The following is a 24,333-nucleotide window of genomic DNA, read 5'->3' as shown; positions in this document are numbered from 1 at the left end:
GTATAATTGGGTATCTTCAGCCCCTATCACCACTACCATTAAATTTCCAGAAACACTAATGGGATTCTAGGAAGGTGGTAGCAATGGTGACGTAATTTTTTATATTTTTGAAACACCTAACAAAACAGAGAGACTAACATGGCAAAATGAAAATCCTCCAGACAGTATCTGCAGCAATGGAAGGAATCCATACAAGCTCCACAATATGAGCAGTTGAGGAACAACTATGAAAACCACCAACACCATGTAGCATCGGCAAGTACGCAGAGGGAAGCAAAGGACAGACAAGGGATTTGTGTTGAACTTGAGATTCAGAGAACCCAAAACTACCAACAGATACTCCCAAGGGAAGGGAAACAATCTGGAAAAACAGCCTTAAATGGCAGGGACCTTGTACACTTTACTTTCTGAGGTCAAGATCAGAGAATACTAGAGCTGTCTGCATGCTTTCAGCTCTTAGAATTAACAAGAGCTCCCTTCCAAAACAAAGGGCTACACCGAGTAGAAAATACTGAGAACAGAATCTAATTTATGCAGGGCAAGGTATTAGGGGAGAAGGAAAGAAACATTTCTGATAAAACTGGGGAGGGTAAGTGAGCCGGCAGATTAGAATAAATAAAAGCCATATATTTGAACACTTTGTAATAACAACAGAATAGTGAACTCTAGAGCTATGAAACTAGGAAAATAATCCTGGCCCACGCTCCCTTCCAAAATGAATAGGAGAACTCAGGCCCTTCAAGCATGAACAACAAAAAAAGAATTGTGTTTGAATCCCACACAAAGTTATTTCAAGAAAAAAAAGAGAGAGAGAGAATAACGAGCAAAATGTCCCCACAGAAAATAAATAAGCCAGAAATAAAGACTAAAAATGCAGAGAAGAAAACAAAGAAACCCCCAGGCACCAGATGGCTGCCTGGGTGAATTCTATCAAAACATTTAAAAGATATAATGCCAATCTTACAAAAACTTTTTTAGAAACTAGAGGAGGATGGAATACTTTCAAACTAATTTTATGAGACTAGAATAACTTTGGTACCAAAACCTTATGAAGACACTAGACATACAGATCAATATCTCCCATAAATATAGATATAAAACCCTTGAATATACTGCAAGATTCAGCAATATATAAAAAGGATAAAGCTTCATGACTAACTAAGGTTTAGCTTAGGAATGCAAGGTTGGCTTAACTTTCAAAGAGCAATCAACATAACCCTATTAAGGAAAAAGAAAAAAAGGAGAAAACTCGTGATCATTTCAGCAAGTGCAGAAAAACCCTTTCTCAAAATTCAGTACATATTTATGATTAAGAAAAAAAGTCTCTCAACAAAGTAGGATCAGAACAGGAATTCCTCAATCTCTGTGTTAGTATGGATTTTCTAAGATGCAGACACCAGCAAAGAATTTGACATGCAAGGAATTTATTAGAGGAAATGCTTATAAGAGGAAATGAGATGTTCCGGAAGAACATGAGATACTTGTCAGGTCACGATACAAATCTGACTCCAAGTGGGGGAGGAGAAGAGGAAAGACAGTGGTAGAGAAGCCTCTGAAATTCCAGTGCAGCTCTCAGAGTTACATAAAGCCATCAGGGAGTCAGCCCTCAAGCTAAAGTCACCCACCAGAGGAATCCCACATCTCCTAGGCATTGACTGGAGATGTGTCCACTTTGGGAAGTGTCACATCAGCACAAAAAAAGTGATGGATTTCAAAATGCAACTGCTGGGGCTGTTAAGTGTCCTATACTTGGAAACCCGAAAGGTACATTTTCATAACCACCAAAGTTGTAAAACCTAAAACAAACCTCGCACTTAATGAAACATGGAACACTTTTAAGAACAGGAATGAGTCAAGGATGTCTACTCTTACCACTTCTATTCTGCATTGTACTGAAGGTCCCAGCCAATGCAGTAAAGGAAGAAAAATTCACAAAGACTGGAAACAAATAAGTAAATTATTATATACATAAGGTATCTATCCCCCAAATCTACTAATTAATAAGGGAATTTAACATTTCTGAATATGAAGTCAATATATAAAAAGGAACTGTATGTCCATATACTAACCACCAACAATTGGAAAATAAATTGAAAAATACTATTTATGATAATATTAAAGACCAGAAAATATTTAAGGGTAAGTTTAACAAAATATATGCAAGTTCTCTATACTGAAAACTATAGAATATTTCTGGGAAATTAAAGAAGATGCAGATATATGGAGAGATATAACATGCTCTTGGATTGGAAGGCCCAATACTGTCAAGATGTCAATTAACTCATAGTTGATCTAAAGATCCATTATAATCCTATTATGAACTAAATTGTGTCTCCCAAAATTCATATGTTGAAGCCCCAACCCCCAGTATCTCAGAAAGTGACTTTATCTGGAGATAGAGCCTTTAAAGAGGTGATTGAGTTAAAATAAAGCCATTAGGGTGAGCCCTGATACAATCTGACTGGTGTCCTTTATGAAGAGGACATTTGAACACACAAAGAGACATGGGGTATGCTCACATACAGAGGAAAGACAATGTGAAGACACAGCATGAATACAGCCATCTGCAAGCCAAGAAGAAAATAAATCTGCTGACACCTTGATCTTGGACTTCCAGCCTTCAGAACTGTGTGAATATAAATTTCTACTGTTTAAGCCATCCAGTGTATGGTATTTTGTTGTGGCAGTGCTATCAAACTAACACAAATCCCCCCAAAACCCCATAAGGCTTTTTTACAGAAACGGACAAGCTGATTCTAAAATTTAAATGGAAAGGCAAAGGGTCTGGAATAGCCATAACAATACTGTTAAGTCTTTTTAAAAAGAATCAACTTACATTGGACTTGTATTGCCTGATTTCAAAATTTACGGTAAAGTTACTATAATCAAGGAAGTGTGGTAAGTTATCAAGGTAGTTGGCATAAGCATAGGCAAATTGATGTCTAGAGAAAATGGAAATAGACCCACATGTATATAGTCAATTGATTTTTTTCACAAAGGTGTTAAGATAGTTCACTGTGGAAAGAAGAACCTTGTCAATTAATCAAACAACTGAATATCCATGTTCTTAAAAGCAAAATCAAAAACCTCAGACCATATACAAGGATTAATTCGTGATAGAAAAGTGTTAAAACAATAAAAGTAGAAGAGAACATGGGAGAATATCCTTTTGAGTGTGGAATAGGGAAAATGCTTCTAGAGAAAACACAAAATATACTAAATATAAAAGAAAATTTGGCTTCATATTTTGGCTTCATCAAAATATAAATTTGGCTTTATAAATTTGGCTTCATCAAAATTAACAACACCTACTTATCAAAACACACAGTAAAGGGGGAGAAAAGGCAAGTCACAGACCGAAAGAAAATGTTTGCAAAAGACATACCTGACAAAGAAGTTGTATAAGAAGTACAAATCAATAATAGAAAGACAGTTCAGTGGGGAGGAGTCAAGATGGCAGAGAAGTAGCAGGCTGAGACAACATCAGGTAGCAGGAGATCAGCTTGATAGCTTATCTAAACATTGCAAACACCTACAAATCCAACGGGAGATCGAAGAGAAGAAGAACAGCAATTCTAGAAACAGAAATTCAACCACTTTCTGAAAGGTAGGACTGGTGGAGAAGTGAATCTAAAAAGACGGGAAGATAGACCGTGGTGGGAGGGGCCGGCTCCCGGCAAGCGGCAGAGCAATGGAGCACAAAATCAGGACTTTTAAAAGTCTGTTCCACTGAGGGACATTGCTCCAGAGGCTAAACCAGGGTGAAGCCCATGCGGGGTCAGCGTGGCCCCAGGTCCCGCAGGGTCACAGAAGGAACAGGGGTGTCGGAGTGTCGCAGAGCTCGCAGGTGTTAGAACGGAGAAGCCGGCTACAGAGACAGAGCCGAGAACTGAACTCTCAGCTCAGGGTTACCTTGAACCGGTCGCAGGCTGGGTGAGCTCGGAGTGCGGCTGGAGGCTGGGGATACGGGAGTGATTGGGTCCTGTACTCTGGGGGCGCACTGAGGACTGGGGCCCCGGGTTCTTGGCTCCTCCGGGCCGGAGACTAGGAGGCCGCCATTTTCATTCCTGTCCTCCAGAACTCTACGGAAAGCGTTCAGGGAACAAAAGCTCCCAAAAGCGAACCCAAGCAGATTACTTAGTCCGGCCCCTGGTAAGGGCGGTGCAATTCCACCTGGGCAAAGACACTTGAGAGTCACTACAACAGGCCCCTCTCCCAGAAGATCAACAAAATATCCAGCCAGGACGAACTTCATTTATCAAGGAAAGCAGGTTCAATACCTAGGACAGCAGCGGAATTCCAGAGGAGGAGAAAGCAAAGCACAGAACTCATGGCTTTCTCCCCATGATTCTTTAGTCTGGCGGTTAATTCAATTTTTTTTTCAATTTTTTTCTTACTTTTTTCTTCTTCTGCTAAATTTTTTAAAACTTTTACCCTTTTCTTTTTTAACGTTTTTTGACTAGATTGTCTAAAATATATATTTTTTCTTTTTTTTTTTTTAATTTTTTTCTTTTTTATTCTGAACCTCTTTTTATCCCCTTTCTCCCCCCCCACAATTTGGGGTCTCTTCTGATTTGGTTAAAGCGCATTTTTCTGGGGTATTTGCCACCTTTTTAGTATTTTATTTGATCCTTCATATCCTCTTATCTGGACAAAATGACAAGGCAGAAAAAATCACCACAAACAAAAGAACAAGAGGCAGTACCGAAGGCTAGGGACCTAATCAACACAGACATTGGTAATATGTCAGATCAAGAGTTCAGAATGACGATTCTGAACGTTCTACCCAGGCTCGAAAAGGCATGGAAGATATTAGAGAACCCTCTCTGGTCAGATAAAAGCCCTTTCTGGAGAAATAAAAGAACTAAAATCTAACCAAGTTGAAATCAAAAAAGCTATTAATGAGGTGCAATCAAAAATGGGGGCTCTCACTGCTAGGATAAATGAGACAGAAGAAAGAATTAGTGATATAGAAGACCAAATGACAGAGAATAAAGAAGCCGAGCAAAAAAGGGACAAACAGCTACTGGACCACGAGGGGAGAATTCGAGAGATAAGTGACATCATAAGACGAAACAACATTAGAATAATTGGGATTCCAGAAGAAGAAGAAACAGAGAGGGGAGCAGAAGGTCTATTGGAGAGAATTTCCCTAATATGGCAAAGGGAACAAGCATCAAAATCCAGGAGGTGCAGAGAAAACCCCTCAAAGTCAACAAGAATAGGTCCACACCCCGTCACCTAATAGTAAAATTGACAAGTCTTAGTGACAAAGAGAAAATCCTGAAAGCAGCCCAGGAAAAGAAGTCTGTAACATACAATGGTAAAAATATTAGATTGGCAGCAGACTTATCCACAGAGACCTGGCAGGCCAGAAAGAGCTGGCATGATATATTCAGAGCACTAAACGAGAAAAACATGCAGCCAAGAATACTCTATCCAGCTAGGCTATCATTGAAAATAGAAGGAGAGATCAAAAGCTTCCAGGACAAACAAAAACTGAAAGAATTTGCAAACACCAAACTAGCTCTACAGGAAATATTGAAAGGGGTCCTCTAAGCAAAGAGAGAGCCTAAAAGTAGTAGATCAGAAAGGTACAGAGACAATATACAGTAACAGTCACCTTACAGGCTAATAATGGCACTAAATTCATATCTCTCAATAGTTACCCTGAATGTTAATGGGCTAAATGCCCCAATCAAAAGACACAGGATAAAAAAACAAAACACATCTATATGTTGCCTACAAGAAACTCATTTTAGACGTGAAGACACCTCCAGATTTAAAGTGAGGGGGTGGAAAACAATTTACCATGCTAATGGGCATCAGAAGAAAGCTGGGGTGGCAATCCTTATATCAGATCAATTAGATTTTAAGCCAAAGACTATAATAAGAGATGAGGAAGGACACTATATCCTACTCAAAGGGTCTGTCCAACAAGAAGATCTAACAATTTTAAATATCTATGCCCCTAATGTGGGAGCAGCCAACTATATAAACCAATTAATAACAAAATCAAAGCAGCACATCAATAATAATACAATAATAGTAGGGGACTTGAACACTCCCCTCACTGAAATGCACAGATCATCCAAGCAAAAGATCAACAAGGAAATAAAGGCCTTAAATGACACACTGGACCAGATGGACATCACAGATATATTCAGAACATTTCATCCCAAAGCAACAGAATACACATTCTTCTCTAGTGCACATGGAACATTCTCCAGAATAGATCACATCCTGGGTCCTAAATCAGGTCTCAACCAGTATCAAAAGATTGGGATCATTCCCTGCATATTTTCAGACCACAATGCTTTGAAGCTAGAACTCAATCACAAGAGGAAATTTGGAAAGAACCCAAATACATGGAGACTAAACAGCATCCTTCTAAAGAATGAAAGGGTCAACCAGGAAATTAAAGAAGAATTGAAAAAATTCATGGAAACAAATGATAATGAAAACACAACAGTTCAAAATCTGTGGGACACAGCAAAGGCAGTCCTGAGAGGAAAATATATAGCGGTACAAGCCTTTCGCAAGAAACAAGAAAGGTCTCAAGTACACAACTTAACCTTACACCTAAAGGAGCTGGAGAAAGAACAAGAAAGAAACCCTAAACCCAGCAGGAGAAGAGAACTCATAAAGATCAGAGCAGAAATCAATGAAATAGAAACCAAAAAAACAATAGAAAAAAATCAATGAAACTAGGAGCTGGTTCTTTGAAAGAATCAATAGATTGATAAACCCCTGGCCAGACTTATCAAAAAGAAAAGAGAAAGGACCCAAATAAATAAAATCATGAATGAAAGAGGAGAGATCACAACTAACACCAAAGAAATACAGACAATTATAAGAACATACTATGAGCGACTCTACGCCAACAAATTTGACAATCTGGAAGAAATGGATGCATTCCTAGAGACATATAAACTACCACAACTGAACCAGGAAGAAACAGAAAACCTGAACAGGTCCATAACCAGTAAGGAGATTGAAACAGTCATCAAAAATCTCCAAACAAACAAAAGCCCAGGGCCAGACGGCTTCCCAGGGGAATTCTACCAAACTTTTAAAGAAGAACTAATTCCTATTCTCCTGAAACTGTTCCAAAAAATAGAAATGGAAGGAAAACTTCCAAACTCATTTTATGAGGCCAGCATCACCTTGATCCCAAAACCAGATAAGGATCCCACCAAAAAAGAGAACTACAGACCAATATCCTTGATGAACACAGATGCAAAAATTCTCACCAAAATACTAGCCAATAGGATTCAACAGTACATTAAAAGGATTATTTACCACGATCAAGTGGGATTTATTCCAGGGCTGCAGGGTTGGTTCAACATCCGCAAATCAATGTGATAGAACACATTAATAAAAGAAAGAACAAGAACCATATGATACTCTCAATAGATGCTGAAAAAGCATTTGACAAAGTACAGCATCCCTTCCTGATCAAAACTCTTCAAAGTGTGGGGATAGAGGGCGCATACCTCAATATTATCAAAGCCATCTATGAAAAACCCACCACAAATATCATTCTCAATGGAGAAAAACTGAAAGCTTTTCCGTTAAGGTCAGGAACATGGCAGGGATGTCCATTATCACCACTGCTATTCAACATAGTACTAGAAGTCCTAGCCTCAGCAATCAGACAACAAAAAGAAATTAAAGGCATCCAAATCAGCAAAGAAGAAGTCAAACTATCATTCTTCGCAGATGATATGATACTATATGTGGAAAACCCAAAAGACTCCACTCCAAAACTGCTAGAACTTGTACAGGAATTCAGTAAAGTGTCAGGATATAAAATCAATGCACAGAAATCAGTTGCATTTCTGTACACCAACAACAAGACTGAAGAAAGAGAAATTAAGGAGTCAATCCCATTTACAATTGCACCCAAAACTATAAGATACCTAGGAATAAACCTAACCAAAGAGGCTAAGAATCTATATGCGGAAAACTATAAAGTACTCATGAAAGAAATTGAGGAAGACACAAAGAAATGGAAAAATGTTCCACGCTCCTGGATTGGAAGAATAAATATTGTGAAAATGTCCATGCTACCTAAAGCAATCTACACATTTAATGCAATCCCTATCAAAATACCATCCATTTTTTTCAAAGAAATGGAACAAATGATCCTAAAATTTATATGGAACCAGAAAAGACCTCGAATAGCCAAAGGAATATTGAAAAAGAAAGCCAAAGTTGGTGGCATCACAATTCCGGACTTCAAGCTCTATCACAAAGCTGCCATCATCAAGACAGCATGGTACTGGCACAAAAACAGACACATAGATCAGTGGAACAGAAGAGAGAGCCCAGAAATAGACCCTCAACTCTATGGTCAACTCATCTTTGACAAAGCAGGAAAGAATGTCCAGTGGAAAAAAGACAGCCTCTTCAATAAATGGTGCTGGGAAAATTGGACAGCACATGCAGAAAAATGAAATTGGACCACTTCCTTACACCACACACGAAAATAGACTCAAAATGGATGAAGGACCTCAATGTGAGAAAGGAATCCATCAAAATCCTTGAGGAGAACGCAGGCAGCAACCTCTTCGACCTCAGCCGCAGCAACATCTTCCTAGGAACATTGGCAAAGGCAAGGGAAGCAAGGGCAAAAATGAACTATTGGGATTTCATCAAGATCAAAAGCTTTTGCACAGCAAAGGAAACAGTTAACAAAACCAAAAGACAACTGACAGAATGGGAGAAGATATTTGCAAACGACATATCAGATAAAGGGCTAGTATCCAAAATCTATAAGGAACTTAGCAAACTCAACACCCAAAGAACAAACAACCCAATAAAGAAATGGGCAGAGGACATGAACAGACATTTCTGCAAAGAAGACATCCAGATGGCCAACAGACACATGAAAAAGTGCTCCACGTCACTCGGCATCAGGGAAATACAAATCAAAACCACAATGAGATATCACCTCACACCAGTCAGAATGGCTAAAATTAACAAATCAGGAAATGAGAGACGCTGGCAAGGATGCGGAGAAAGGGGAACCCTCCTACACTGTTGGTGGGAATGCAAGCTGGTGCAACCACTCTGGAAAACAGCATGGAGGTCCCTCAAAATGTTGAAAATAGAACTACCCTATGACCCAGCAACTGCACTACTGGGTATTTACCCTAAAGATACAAATGTAGTGATCCAAAGGGGCACGTGCACCTGAATGTTTATAGCAGCAATGTCTACAATAGCCAAACTATGGAAAGAACCTAGATGTCCATCAACAGATGAATGGATAAAGAAGAGGTGGTATATATACACAATGGAATGTGTATATATACCTGATATATGATATATGATGAATGCATATACTATGCAGCCATCAAAAGAAATGAAATCTTGCCATTTGCGACGACGTGGATGGAACTAGAGGGTATCATGCTTAGTGAAATAAGTCAATCGGAGAAAGACAACTATCACATGATCTCCCTGATATGAGGATGTGGAGATGCAACATGGCTGGTTAGGGGGATAGGAGAAGAATAAATGAAACAAGATGGGATTGGGAGGGAGACAAACCATAAATGACTCAATCTCACAAAACAAACTGGTGGTTGCTGGGGGGAGGTGGGGTTGGGAGAGGGGCAGGGGGTTATGGAGGGTATGTGCTATCATGAGTGCTGTGAAGTGTGTAAACCTAGGGATTCACAGACCTGTACCCCTGGGGATAAAAATACATTATATGTTTATAAAAAAAAAAAAAGAAGAAGAAAGAAAGAAAGGATGAATACCCAACTTTTGTAGCAATATGGATGGGACTGGAAGTGATTATGCTGAGTGAAATAAGTCAAGCAGAGAGAGTCAAGTATCATATGGTTTCACTTATTTGTGGAGCATAACAAATGACATGGAGGATATTGGGAGGTGGAGAGGAGAAGGAAGTTGAGGGAAATTGGAAGGGGAGGTGAACCATAAGAGACTATGGACTCTGAAAAACAACCTGAGGGTTTTGAAGGGGTGGGAGTGGGAGGTTGGGGAAACCAGGTGGTGGGTAATAGGGAGGGCATGTATTGCATGGAGCACTGGGTGTTGTGCAAAAACAATGAATACTGTTTTGCTGAAAAAATATATAAATAAATTTTAAAAAATCATAGGTTTTTTAAAAAAAAAAAGAAAGTTCAATTAAAAAGTACAAATGCTTCAAAAAGAACTTCACAAAAGGAAATATCTAAAAAGTTAATAAGCACATGAAAAGCTGCTCAACATCAATAGTCATCAGAGAAATTAAAATTAAAACCATAATGAAATAACACTGCACACCCACTGGAATGGCTAAATTTAAGACTGGTAATACCAGTTGTCAATGGGAGTATACAGCAACTGGAACATTCATGCATTGTTGGCAGATTACTAATGGTACAACACTTTTGAAAAATGATTGCCTGTTCCTTTTTTTTAATTTAGCCTCTTTATTATTTTTTAAATTTTTATTGAGCTATAATTGACATATAACATTATATTTGTATACAGCATAATTTGATATGTATATATAGTGAAATGACCACCACAATAAGTTTAGTTAATATGTTACCAGATATTCTTGCAAATTTGTTTTCTTATGGTAAGAACTTTTAAGATCTACTCTATTAGCCACTTTCAAATATACAGTAACGTATTATTAATTACAGTGATCATGCTGTATATTACATCCCTGTGACTTACTTATTTTGTAACTGAAAATTTTAATCTTTTGAGCATCTTCACCCATTTCACCCCCTCAAATCATCCCCCAGCCAATCTGTTCTCTGTATCTATAAGTTTTTTGTGTTTTTTTTTTATGATTTCACATATAAGTGAGATCATATGGTATTTATCTTTCTCTGTTTGACTTATTCTACTTAGTATAATGCCCTCAAGTTTCATTCATGTTGTCACAAATGATAAGATTTCCTTCTTTTTATGGCTGAATAATATTCCATTGTGTGTTTGTGTGTGCGTGTGTGTCACATTTGCTTTGTTTTTTTTGTTTGTTTTATAAATTTTATTTTATTTTCAGTGTTCCAAAATTCATTGTTTATGCACCACACCCAGTGCTCCATGCAATATGTGCCCTCCATAATACTTACCACCAGGCTCACCCAACCCCCATCCCCCTCCCCTCCAAAACCCTCAGTTTGTTTCTCAGAGTCCACAGTCTCTCATGGTTTGTCTCCCCCTCTGATTTCCCCCAGCTCACTTCTCCTCTCCATCTCCCCATGTCCTCCATGTTATTCCTTATGCTCCAAAAGTAAGTGAAACCATATGATAACTGATTCTCTGCTTGACTTATTTCACTCAGCATAATCTCTGCCAGTCCCGTCCATGTTGATACAAAAGTTGAGTATTCATGCTTTCTGATGGAGGCAAAATACTCCATAGTATATATGGACCATATCTTCTTTATCCATCCATCTGTTGAAGGGCATCTTGGTTCTTTCCATAGTATGGTGACTGTGGCCATTGCTGCTATGAACATTGGGGTACAGACGGCCCTTCTTTTCACTACATCTGTATCTTTGGGGTAAATACCCAGTAGTGCAATTGCAGGGTCATAGGGAAGCTCTAATTTTAATTTCTTGAGGAATCTCCACACTGTTCTCCAAAGTGGCTGCACCAACTTGCATTCCCACCAACAGTGTAAGAAGGTTCCTCTTTCTCCACATCCTCTCCAATACCTGTTGTTTACTGTCTTGTTAATTTTGGCCATTCTAACTGGTATAAGGTGGTATCTCAATGTGGTTATGATTTGAATCTCCCTGATGATGAACATTTTTTCATGTGTCTGTTAGCCATTTGTATGTCTTCATTGGAGAATGTCTGTTCATGTCTTCTGCCCATTTTTTTTTGACATGATTATCTGTTTTGTGTGTGTTGAGTTTGAGGAGTTCTTTATAGATCTTGGATATCAGTCCTTTGTCTGTAGTGTCATTTGCAAATATCTTCTCCCATTCCGTGGGTTGCCTCTTTGTTTTGTTGACTGTTTCCTTTGCTGTGCAGAAGCTTTTAATCTTGATGAAGTCCCAAAAGTTCATTTCACTTTTGTTTCCCTTGCCTTTGGAGACGTGTTTTGAAAGACGTTGCTGTGGCCAATGTTGAAGAGGTTACTGACTATTTTCTCCTCTAGGATTTTGATAGACTCCTGCCTCACGCTGAGGTCTTTTATCCATTTTGAGTTTATGGTGTAAGAGAATGGTCGAGTTTCATTCATCTACACATAGCTGTCCAATTTTCCCAGCACCATTTATTGAAGAGACTGTCTTTTTTCCACTGTATATTTTTTCCTGCTTTGTCAAAGGTTATTTGACCATAGAGTTGAGGGTCCATATATGGGCTCTCTACTCTGTTCCACTGGTCTATGTGTCTGTTTTTATGCCAGTACCATGCTGTCTTGGTGATCACAGCTCTGTAGTAAAGCTTGATATCAGGCAACATGATGCCCCCAGTTTTGTTTTTCTTTTTCAACATCTCCTTAGCAATTTGTGGTTTCTTCTGGTTCTATACAGATTTTAGGATTGTTTGTACCAGCTCTTTGAAACATGTCAGTGGAATTTTGATCGGGATGGCATTGAAAGTATAGATTGCTCTCGGCAGTATAGACATTTTAACAACGTTTATTCTTCCGATCCATGAGCATGGAATGCTCTTCCATCTTTTTGTATCTTCTTCAGTTTCTTTCATGAGTGTTCTATAGTTCTTCAAGTACAGATCCTTTACCTCTTTGGTTAGGTTTATTCCCAGCTATCTCATAGTTCTTGGTGCTATAGTGAATGGAATAGATTCTCTAATTTCCCTTTCTATACTTTCATTGATATATATATATATATATATATATATATATATATATATATATATCACATTTTTCTTTATCCATTCAACTACTGATGGATACTTAGGTTGCTTCCATGACTTGGGTATTATAAATAACACTGCAATGATTATTGTAGTCCCGGTATCTTTTTGAGTTAGTGTTCTCATTTCTTCAAATAAATAACAGCAAGTGGAATTAGCTATTTCTTATTAAGTTTAGGCTCGTTTACCTTATGAGCCAACTGTTCCACTTTTACGTATTCAGCCAAATAAAATGAAAACATGTCCCCGGAAAGACTTGTGCAAAAATACTTATAACAGCTTTATTCTTTTTTTTTTTTCAGATCATAAAAACACTTTTTAAAATTTATTTATTTTTTTCAGCGTAACAGTATTCATTGTTTTTGCACAACACCCAGTGCTCCATGCAATACGTGCCCTCCCTATTACCCACCACCTGGTTTCCCCAACCTCCCATCCCCACCCCTTCAAAACCCTCAGGTTGTTTTTCAGAGTCCATAGTCTCTTATGGTTCGCCTCCCCTTCCAATTTTTTTTTTATAAACATATAATGTATTTTTATCCCCAGGGGTACAGGTCTGTGAATCGCCAGGTTTACACACTTCACAGCACTCACGATCGCACATATACCCTCCCCAATGTCCATAACCCCCTCCCCCTCTCCCAACCCCACCTCCCCCCAGCAACCACCAGTTTGTTTTCTGAGTTTAAGAGTCATTTCTGGTTTGTCTCCCTCCCAATCCCATCTTGTTTCATTTATTCTTCTCTTATCCCCCTAACCAGCCATGTTGCATCTCCACATCCTCATATCAGAGAGATCATATGATAGTTGTCTTTCTCCGATTGACTTATTTCACTAAGCATGATACCCTCTAGTTCCATCCACATCGTCGCAAATGGCAAGATTTCATTTCTTTTGATGGCTGCATAGTATTCCATTGTGTATATATACCACATCTTCTGTTAATGGACATCTAGGTTCTTTCCATAGTTTGGCTATTGTAGACATTGCTGCTATAAACATTCGGGTACACGTGCCCCTTCGGCTTTATTCTTTTTTATTTTCTTTTTCAATCCAAGTATAATTAGCTTATAGTGTTATATTAGTTTCAGGAAGACAAATAATGATTCAACAGTTACTCAGTGCTTATCACATGATAAATGTACTTTCAATCACCTTCACCTATTTCACCCATCCCTCACCCACCTCCCTCCCTTCCCACAACTACCAGTTTGTTCTCTATATTTAAGAGCTTGTTTTCTTGTTTGTCTCTTTTTTTCTTTGTTTCTTTGTTTTGTTTTTTAAATTCCACATGAGTGAAATCATATGGTATTTGTCTTTATCTGACTGATTTATTTCACTTAGTATTGTACTCCAGATCCACCCATGTTGTTTTGAATGGCAAGACTTCATTCTTTCTTATAGCTGAAATATATATGTGTGTGTATGTGTGTGTGTATATATATATATGTGTATATATATATATATATATATATATATATTTTCTGTTAGATATATATATTCTGTTAGATATTATATATTTATTCTGTTAAAATAAATATATATACTTATTCTGTTAGCTGTTGTAATTGAGGAAAAAGGGGGGATTTAAAATACATAAAATTAGAAATGACAATGAGGAAATAACCATCAAACTAAGCACTTTTTAAAATGATATGAGTCTATTTTGCAAATAAAATTGGAAAAGTAGATGCAGTGGATAATTTTCTAGCAAATACAACATGACAAAATCAATCCCAGTAGAGACAGAAAGTCTAAGCATATAAAATATCACAGAAGAAATAGAGAGAGTAGAAAAACAGCTTTCCAATAAAAATGTCCCAGACCCAGACTGTCTCTCAGAGATACTCTATTTTTTAAAATTATTGTATGAAGTGAACATAACATCTATCTCAATCTGAAAATGATTGCATCAACAAAAGAAAACTATAGATTAGTCTAAACTATAAATATTAATAATCAGGAAATAGAATCCAACAGCACATTCAAACATTCATCATGACCAAGTAGAGTGGATTCAATATTCTAAAAATCCACTAATATTATCCATCATATTAATAGATCTAAGAATTATATAAGTATGCATCTAGAAGAGCCAAACTATTACAAGACTAGAAAACTTTTTCTAGTTTGAAAAAAATTTTTTTCAACTTTATCATAGATAAAAGGTTAATATGTAAATATAAAAAGAGCCTTAAAAAAGAAAGAATGAAAGACAGATAACAGTATAGAGGAAGAAAGAGGCTAGGGAAGTGTACAGACAATCACAGAAAACTAAATACAAATGTCCCTCATCTACATGAAAAGATCTTGATTGTACACATAATAAGAAAAAGGCAAATTAAAAATACATTAGTGTATTGATTTCTGCATCAGAATAAAAAGTTTTTGCACAGCAAAGGAAACAGTCAACAACAACCTATGGAATGGGAAAAGATATTCACAAATGACAGTGATTAAAGGGCTAGTATCAAAAATCTATAAAGAATTTATCAAACAACACCCAAAAAAACAAAAAATCCAGTCAAGAAATGGGCAGAAGACATGAACAGATATTTCTCCAAAGAAGACACACAAATGACTGACAGACACATGAAAAATGCTCAACATCATGTCACACAGCTCAACAAAGCCACAATGAGACACGACCTCATATCCATCAGAATGACCAAAATTAACAAGTCAGGAAATAACAGATGTTGTTGAGACTGCAGAGAAAGGGAAACCCTTTTACACTGTTGGTGGGAATGCAAGCTGGTGTAGCCACTGGAAAACAGTATGGAGGTTCCTCAAAAAGTTAAACATAGAATAGAACTACCTTATGACCCAGCAATTGCAATTCTAGGTATTTATTCAAAGGAAACAAACATAGTTATTTAAAGAGGCACATGCACGCCAATATTTATAGCAGCAATGTCCACAATAGCCAAAATATGGAAAGAGCCCAGATGTCCATGGACTGATGAATGGATAAAGAAAATATGGTATAGATATACAATGGAATATTACTCAGCCATCAGAAAAAATGAAATCTTGCCATTTGCAACAATGTGGATGGAACTAGAGTGTATTATGCTAAGTGAAATAAATCAGAGAAAGACAGATACCGTATAATTTCACTCATATTTGAAATTTCAGAAACAAAACAAAGATAGGAGAAGGGAAAGAAAAATAAAATAATACAAAAACAGAGGGGGAGGCAAACCACAAAAGACTCTTAAGTATTAGGAAAAAACTGAGGGTTGCTGGAGAGGAGATGGGTGGGGGGATGGAGTAATTGGGTGATGGGCATTAAGGAGGGCACTTGATGTAATGAGCACTGGGTCTTATGTGCAATTGATCAATCACTAAATTCTACCCCTGAGACTAATAATACACTCTCTGTTAATTAAATTGAATTTAAATTAAAAATTTAAAAATACACTAGTATACCATTTCTTACCTATCAGAGTGGTAAAAATACAAAAGATCGACTTGTACTCTTTTGACCAGGTTTTTGTTGTTTTTTGTTTTATTTCTTTTCAGCGTAACAGAATTCATTGTTTATGCACCACACTCAGTGCTCCATGCAATACGTGCCCTCCATAATGCCCACCACCTGGCTCCCCCAGCCTCCCACCCCCCACCCCTTCAAAACCCTCAGATTGTTTTTCAGAGTCCATAGTCTTTCATGGTTCATCTCCCCCTCCAATTTCCCTCAATTCCCTTCTCCTCTCCATCTCCCCATGTCCTCCATGTTATTTGTTATGCTCCACAAATAAGTGAGACCATATGATACTTGACTCTCTCTGCTTGACTTATTTCACTCAGCATAATCTCTTCCAGTCCCGTCCATGTTGATACAAAAGTTGGGTATTCATCCTTTCTGATGGAGGCATAATACTCCATAGTGTATATGGACCACATCTTCCTTATCCATTCGTCCGTTGAAGGGCATCTTGGTTCTTTCCACAGTTTGGTGACCGTGGCCATTACTGCTACAAGCATTGGGGTACAGATGGCCCTTCTTTTCACTACATCTGTATCTTTGGGGTAAATATCCAGTAGTGCAATTGTAGGGTCATAGGGAAGCTCTATTTTTAATTTCTTGAGGAATCTCCACACTGTTCTCCAAAGTGGCTGCACCAACTTGCGTTCCCACCAACAGTGTAAGAAGGTTCCCCTTTCTCCACATCCTCTCCAACACCTGTTGTTTACTGTCTTATTAATTTTGGCCATTCTAACTGGTGTCAGGTGGTATCTCAATGTGGTTTTGATTTGAATCTCCCTGATGGCTAGTGATGATGAACATTTTTTCATGTGTCTGTTAGCCATTTGTATGTCTTCATTGGAGAATGTCTGTTCATGTCTTCTGCCCATTTTTGGACATGATTATCTGTTTTGTGTGTGTGTTGAGTTTGAGAAGTTCTTTATAGATCCTGGATATCAACCTTTTGTCTGTACTGTCATTTGCAAATATCTTCTCCCATTCCGTGTTGCCTCTTTGTTTTGTTGACTGTTTCCTTTGCTGTGCAGATGCTTTTGATCTTGATGAAGTCCCAAAAGTTCATTTTCACTTTTGTTTCCTTTGCCTTTGGAGACATATCTTGAAAGAAGTTGCTGTGGTTGATATCGAAGAGGTTACTGCCTATGTTCTCCTCTAGGATTCTGATGGATTCCTGTCTCACGTTGAGGTCTTTTACCCATTTCGAGTTTATCTTTGTGTATGGTGTAAGAGAATGGTCGAGTTTTATTCTTCTACATATACCTTTTTGACCAGATTTTGAGAAAACAGGCACTCCCATCATTGCTGGAAGTAATGCAAAAATGTACAAATCCTACAGACAGGAATTTGGCAATATTTAGCAACATAACATATGCACTCTGACTGTCTGACCCAGGAAACCTACTTCTAAACATCTGTCCTAAAAAACACTGACAGAAACACAAAAACAGGAACACTTGTTTTGTAATAGCAAAATACCCATCAACAGAAATCTACTGGATAAACTATGTACATTCAAATAGTGAAGTACTATGTAACTATAGAAAGGAATGCAGACTATCTCTATATATTACTATGGCATGATTTCCAGAATGTAATTCTGTATACACACACACACACACACACACACACACACACACATAAGATTCAGGTATGGTTTTACCTATGTAGAAAATTACAGAAGGATAAACCATAAAGTAAATAAAATTGTTGGCTAAAGAGAAAGGAGAAAAAAGGGAGGTGAGTTTGGGATAGAAAATAGACTTCTCTGAATAATACCTTGGGGTTTTTTTTTTTTTATTTTTCACTATTATTTTTTAGCAAAGCATAGTTGACAAATAATGTTATATTAATTTCAGGTAAACATCATAGTGAATTGACAACTCTATATATTATGCACTTCTCACCACAAGTGCAGTTCTTTTCAGATTTGACCCAAAAAGCCTACTTTTAGGAAAATGAGCCATGAAAATATTTCAGACAATTATAAATACTGTCAAATCAGAATGAAAAAAAATGCCTAAAACAAGAACAAAAAAAAAAATAAATAGACTTATGATGCAGAGGTATATTATTTTAAATGGTTTGAAAATATGATTCAGCTGTATGTCTCTAGCACGATATATCTAAAAACTGCAATAATAATAACTATTTTCACTAATCATATATTGGTATTATTTTTCCAAAATCTATATAATAGAATATAAAGAATTACTCTATTGTCACTAAGAACCAAGATTTTTTTCGCATAAGAGGAAAAGATTCAAAATACTGAGGGTTTTGGAAAGGGAGGTGGGTGGGGGGATGGGTTAACTGGATGATGGGCATTTTTTTTTAAGATTTTATTTATTTATTTGACAGAGAGAACGAGAGAGCACAAGCAGGGGCAACAATAGAGGGAGAAGGAGAAGCAGACTCCCTAATGAACAGGGAGTCTGATGTGGGGCTCAATCCCAGGACCCTGGGATTATGACTTGAGCCGAAGGCAGACGCTTAACCTACTGAGCCACTCAGGCACCCCGAATGATGGGCATTAAAAAGGGCATGTGATATGATGAGCACTGGCTGTTATATTCAACTAATGAATCATTGACCATTATATCAAAAACTAATGATGTACTATCCCTTGGCTAATTGAATTTAAATTTAAAAAATTATTAGGCAATAAATAAATAAAATTGAGGAATTAATAAAGCTCTGTAATTCTAAATTTGGATTGAAAGTATCAGTATAGGGGCACTTGGGTGGCTCAGTAGGTTAAAGCCTCTGCCTTCAGCTCAGGTCATGATCCCAGGGTCTTGGGATCAAGCCCTGCATCAGGCACTCTACTCAGCAGGGAGCCTGCTTTCCCCCTCTCTCTCTGCCTGCCTCTCTGCCTCCTTGTGATCTCTGTCTGTCAAATAAATAAATAAAATCTTAAAAAAAAAAGTATCAGTATAAAGTCATAATATATTTTCTCTTTAAGAGAGATTACTATTTCCAAGCTCGGACACCTTTTCTTTTCAGAAGATGATGACTAGGGTAATACTCAGGAAGCAATTTAGAGGTTCTTACTGGCCAGAGGTGAGAAAATCTGAGCACAAAGAGAAGAGCAACTGCAATGGATTGAAATATATGGAATATGTTTAAATTCATGAGTTCCTTCCTAATGATGTCATAAAACAAAAAAACTTCATTGGTCACCTCTAGAGGATATAAAGGAGCCAACCCACTATTCTGAATGCCAGTAAGTATAAGGAACAAAACATTTAACTTGTTTTTCCTGATTGAACTATATCATAAGTTAACTAAATACATGATGAGGAAACAATTCTCTCTATAGAAATTGTCCATGTAATAAATGAGGAAGGAATAATAGAATTAGAATGCTACTATTTTGCAAATCCCCAAATGAAATCTTGAATCTGGACAATGATTATTAATGGCTGTAGGGGCGCCTGGGTGGCTCAGTGGGTTAAGCCGCTGCCTTCGGCTCAGGTCATGATCCCAGGGTCCTGGGATCGAGTCCCGCATCGGGCTCTCTGCTCAGCAGGGTGCCTGCTTCCCTCCCTCTCTCTCTGCCTGCCTCTCTATCTACTTGTGATCTCTCTCTGTCAAATAAAGAAATAAAAAAAAAAAATCTTTAAAAAAAAAATGGCTGTTACATCACAAAAAGAGACAACCAGTCATATGTGCTGGCTGATAGAAGTGCATGACAATACTTACAATGCAGTCTTGCAAAGAAAGAAACAAACCTGAGTTAGACCAAGGCACTAGATCTATCTGCCATTTTATGGGAAATATAAGGGAAAAAGGAATAAGGACAACAATATCAGAGGGATGCAGTCCTATCTAGAAAATAGGAAATGACCTGGTCTCTTCAACAAATGAATTATAAAGGAGAAAAAAGAAAGGCAGGGGAATCTATAAATTGAGGAGACAAAGAGAAATATCAATTACTTGCAATGCATGAATCTTATTTAGATCCTAATTCAACTGGAAAAAAGAGGAGACAATGGTAGAAATTTGAACACAGGATATTTGACGATATTAAGAACTTACAATTTTTTTCAATGCAATAATGATGTTAAGATTGTACTTTTTAAAAAGCTCCTATTGTTCAGAAAAGCATACACAAATATTTACAGATGCCATTATTTAGGGGATGTGTGTTAAATCCTCTGATGGGGGGAGGGGTAAAGATGAAAGTGGCTGTGAGTTTATTTTGTGTCTGGGTAATGGGGACATGAGGGCTCATTACACTATTTTGTCTAATTTTGTGAATATTTGAACTTGTTATAAAAACTGTTTAATGCAAAAAATTCATAAACTGGCTAATCGCTATATGTAGTGAGGTAGGCCTTTTGAAAGTAGAGAACTGAGTAAGAAAACCTATTAAACTCACTCCAAATGTATCTTTCCTTTTTGTCACTTGAGGCAGCCTCATTTTGCTGGGGCTGGATTAGCTGTCTAACAAATATTCCATGCAGAGAATGGTGTGCCAACAAAATTCCCCATCTGGAGAAACTACCAAACCTTGACACCACACCCTGGAACCAGGCCACCTTCCCAAACTACACCACCTTTGTCTAAAAGCTGGCCTGAGGCCTTCTGCCAGCCCACAGGCTTGTGGTGGACACACCACTGGTCCGATAACATATCTCGGACCCTCTGACCTGTCTGGTCTCTAGAGCCCTCTCCTTCTACAGGTTTCAATCATTACTTTTTCACCAAAAATTCCCTGGCTGTGTTGCCTACATTGTCTCTGTTTCTTGAGGCCTGTTTATAAAAATCATATGCACATGCACACATACACATGCACACACACACACACACTCACACTTAGTAGTAGTCGCTTACAAGAATAGGCACCAGGATTGCTTCGGCAACACATATACCAAAATTGGAATGGGACAGAGAAGATTAGCATGGGCCCTGCACAAGGATAACATGCAAATTCATGAAGCAGTCAGTCCCTATTTTAAACGAAAAGCAAGAAGAAGAGGTCCCTTACACCTGTCATCTGCTGTCAGTAGTCCTTTGCATTCAAACACTCACAATGACCCTGAGAGGAGCTATTATTATCCTATTTTACAGATGAGGAAATGGAGGTAGAAGCCTAACCCAAACCACACAGCTTGTAAATGGCAGAGCTGGGATTTAAATCCAGGTCTACCTGCTTGCAAAGCATGTTTATTTAACCATAAATTGCCTGAATTGCCTTCTTTAGCAGCAAAGTGGCTATTCAATCAGTGCTCGCTGAGAGATACATGAATCTAACTGAGAAATTCAGGCAGCCTGCTCGTGTCTTCCCTTTCACATCTTCTTTATGTCCCAATGTCAGGCATCCCCTCTGTTCCCTGGAGTGGAGGGGCTGAAGGATGCTTTCCACTGGGCCTGGAAGAATATAAACACATCCAGAAGCAGGCTGCTGCCAAGCAAACCACGCCCCCTCAGAGTGCGGACAGGGTGAGTTGTCTGTCGGTAATGTGAAGTGTGTGCTGGGATTCTCTCCGCTGGGCTCCCTCTGCAAAGGCTGCTGGTAATTGATGAGGCTACAGGGACATGCCAATCCTTCTGCTCTTAGAACCAGGTGTGGTTATATACAGAAATGTCACTTTCCCAGCCCTCCCTCCCCATCTCTGCCAGAGGCTCGGAGATCAGCAAATACCAGTTTACTGCTGCCCCAGGGCACATGGCAATAAGCCACCTATATGCCCCACCGTCTACCAACAAGGCTCAGGCTCCTGTTCTGGCCACAAGTTGCTTCCTCTTTGGAAATTTGGAGAGAAAGATCACAGATTTGCTCCTTTTCCGGGCAGAGGGAGGTCAAGTGAACTATATCACAAACCACCCGGTCCATAAAATCCAGTTCCCAAGCTGCCCAGCTCATAGTGGGAGAAATAAGTAGACCCTCAGAACAGAAGTCAGAAGTGTGGATACCGACCCCAGCGTGGCCGGCTGTTAGCAATCGATGCCTGATTCCAGTTCCACATCTGTAAAATGGAGGCTAGTCCTCTGTCATATGCCAGACACAAAAGGCTTTGGAAAGGAATAAATTAAGTAACGGAGTTAAATGACCTACAATGTATGAGAGCTCATCATCATTACAGTCCTTAGAATGAAGCCCAATAAGCCCCTATTAGAGTAGTGTCCATGATAGGTTTCATAAAATACCTTGTAACCACCCGCACCCCTATGGCCTTGCTGGTCATTGGCATGAGCAAAGTGGAAGTGGGGCATATAAATTTGATTTCTCAGGGCTTCTGAAGTGTAGGTGAAGATCATTTTGTTATAACAAGGTTTACACACACACACACACACACACACACACACAAAATCAATTTCAGAACTAAATAAAAACACTTTGGGGAAAAAGAGGGCAGAGCTACATCTCAAGGTTACCCAAGCTAGCTTAAAGTTTTTTTTTTTGTTTTTTGTTTTTTTTTTTTTTTTTGCCCACGTATCTCCCTTCCTCTGGCTTAAAGTTCTGCTCAGAATTACTGGATCTCAACCAATAATGCATGGAAAATTGTCATACTCCTTCCTTGCTGAGGGCGACACTGAAAGATCACACTAAAGGCTCCCCACTCCCAACATGTCCAGGGTAACTAGCACAGAGAGGCCAGAGGGAATGACAGACTAATGAGCAACAGGACACCTCGATCTGTTGGGCCAACTTCTTTTGGAGACAAATCGCTGGCTCCTCTGCCAACAGCGCCCTTGGCCAGTAGCTCACATGGATAACCTCTCCCAGCCCTACAAAGTGGACTTGACCTGTAAACAACAAAGCTTGGATTTGAACCCAGGTCCATCTGCTTTCTAGGAACCACAACCACCTCCCAGTCTATAACTAGTTCCCTTTGCAGGGGAGTCCAGTTAGAGCCAAAGAGAACTGTATCTTATTCCCTTTTATCAGACATCGCCTTTAATCATCTGGCCCTTTTGTGCTTCCATGGTGTGGGTTTGTTCTTGGAAAGGAAAGCCCTAGAGCTGCTCCCGTCTAAAAAAGACATCAGGCTGGACTGACCACGGTAGTTTTCCTCTTGGTCAGGAGGGGAGCATTTTTCCTTTTCTCAGAAATTCCAGCCTAAGAAACAATCGATTGAAAACATGTACAAAAAACCAGCTTAGTTTTATTTCTCTCCTTAGGACAGGATGTTTTAGAAAAAGTTCTGCCTGTCTGATTTGGTATTAGGAAGAAGAATAAACAATAATTTTTATAAGCCATGATAATAGTTAACATTCATGAGTATTTTTTTAATTTAAGTGTCGAAATTTATGCTGACTGATTTAAATGGATTGTCTCAAATGATTAAACAGTCGGCACAAGATTCTTTATTCGTATTTGCAAATGAGGGATGGAAGTGCAAAGTAATTTACCCACATCACACTGTAGAGAGAAAGCTTCGATTCAGTGCCCAGATCTTCTGGAGCAGAGCCCACACTGGTTACATAGGCTCCAGGCTCTGTTCTATAGAACCTATTCAATATCCTTTTTGTTTTGGTTTTTTTTTGGTTGTTGTTTTTTTTTTTTTTTTAATTTTATTTTTTCAGTGTTCCAAGATCCTTTGTTTATGTACCACACCCCATCCTCCACGAAAATCCTTTCCTTGTGTAAACTAATTATGGTATATCCATACAATGGTATATTACTCAGCCATTAAAAGGAACAGAATACTGATAATGGGCTACAGCATGGATGAACCTTGAAGACATTACACTAAGTGAAGTAAGCCAGACACAAAAAGACAAATACTGTGTAATTCCACTTATACAAAACATCTAGAACAGGCAGATTCATAAAGACAGAGAGTAGGATTCAGGTTACCTCTGGAAGCCTGAAGGGAGAATGGGGGAAGGGGAGAATGGAAAGTCATTATTAGTGGGTAGTGATGGTTGCACAAGATGTAGTTTTTGCCACTGAATTGTACATTTTAAAATAGTTAAAATTCTAATTTAAAAAATTTTATACTGTATCTTCCTTATCTATTTGCCTATCA

The 24,333-nt window shown here is 38.3% G+C and overlaps 1 non-coding gene across 1 annotated transcript; it reads left to right on the top strand.

Annotated features, from left to right (window-relative positions):
* The first annotated feature begins 21,205 nt into the window (after window positions 1-21,205).
* LOC123950140 lies at window positions 21,206-21,314 on the top strand. The gene has a single exon (XR_006820144.1). It is a non-coding gene; the product is annotated as a U6 spliceosomal RNA (small nuclear RNA).
* Window positions 21,315-24,333: the final 3,019 nt, after the last annotated feature.

The sequence above is a fragment of the Meles meles genome, chromosome 8, assembly GCF_922984935.1.
Source record: "Meles meles chromosome 8, mMelMel3.1 paternal haplotype, whole genome shotgun sequence".
Classification (NCBI taxonomy): domain Eukaryota; kingdom Metazoa; phylum Chordata; class Mammalia; order Carnivora; family Mustelidae; genus Meles; species Meles meles.
Note: the sequence above shows the minus strand (reverse complement) of the source record. Positions and strands in the feature narration are given on the sequence as shown.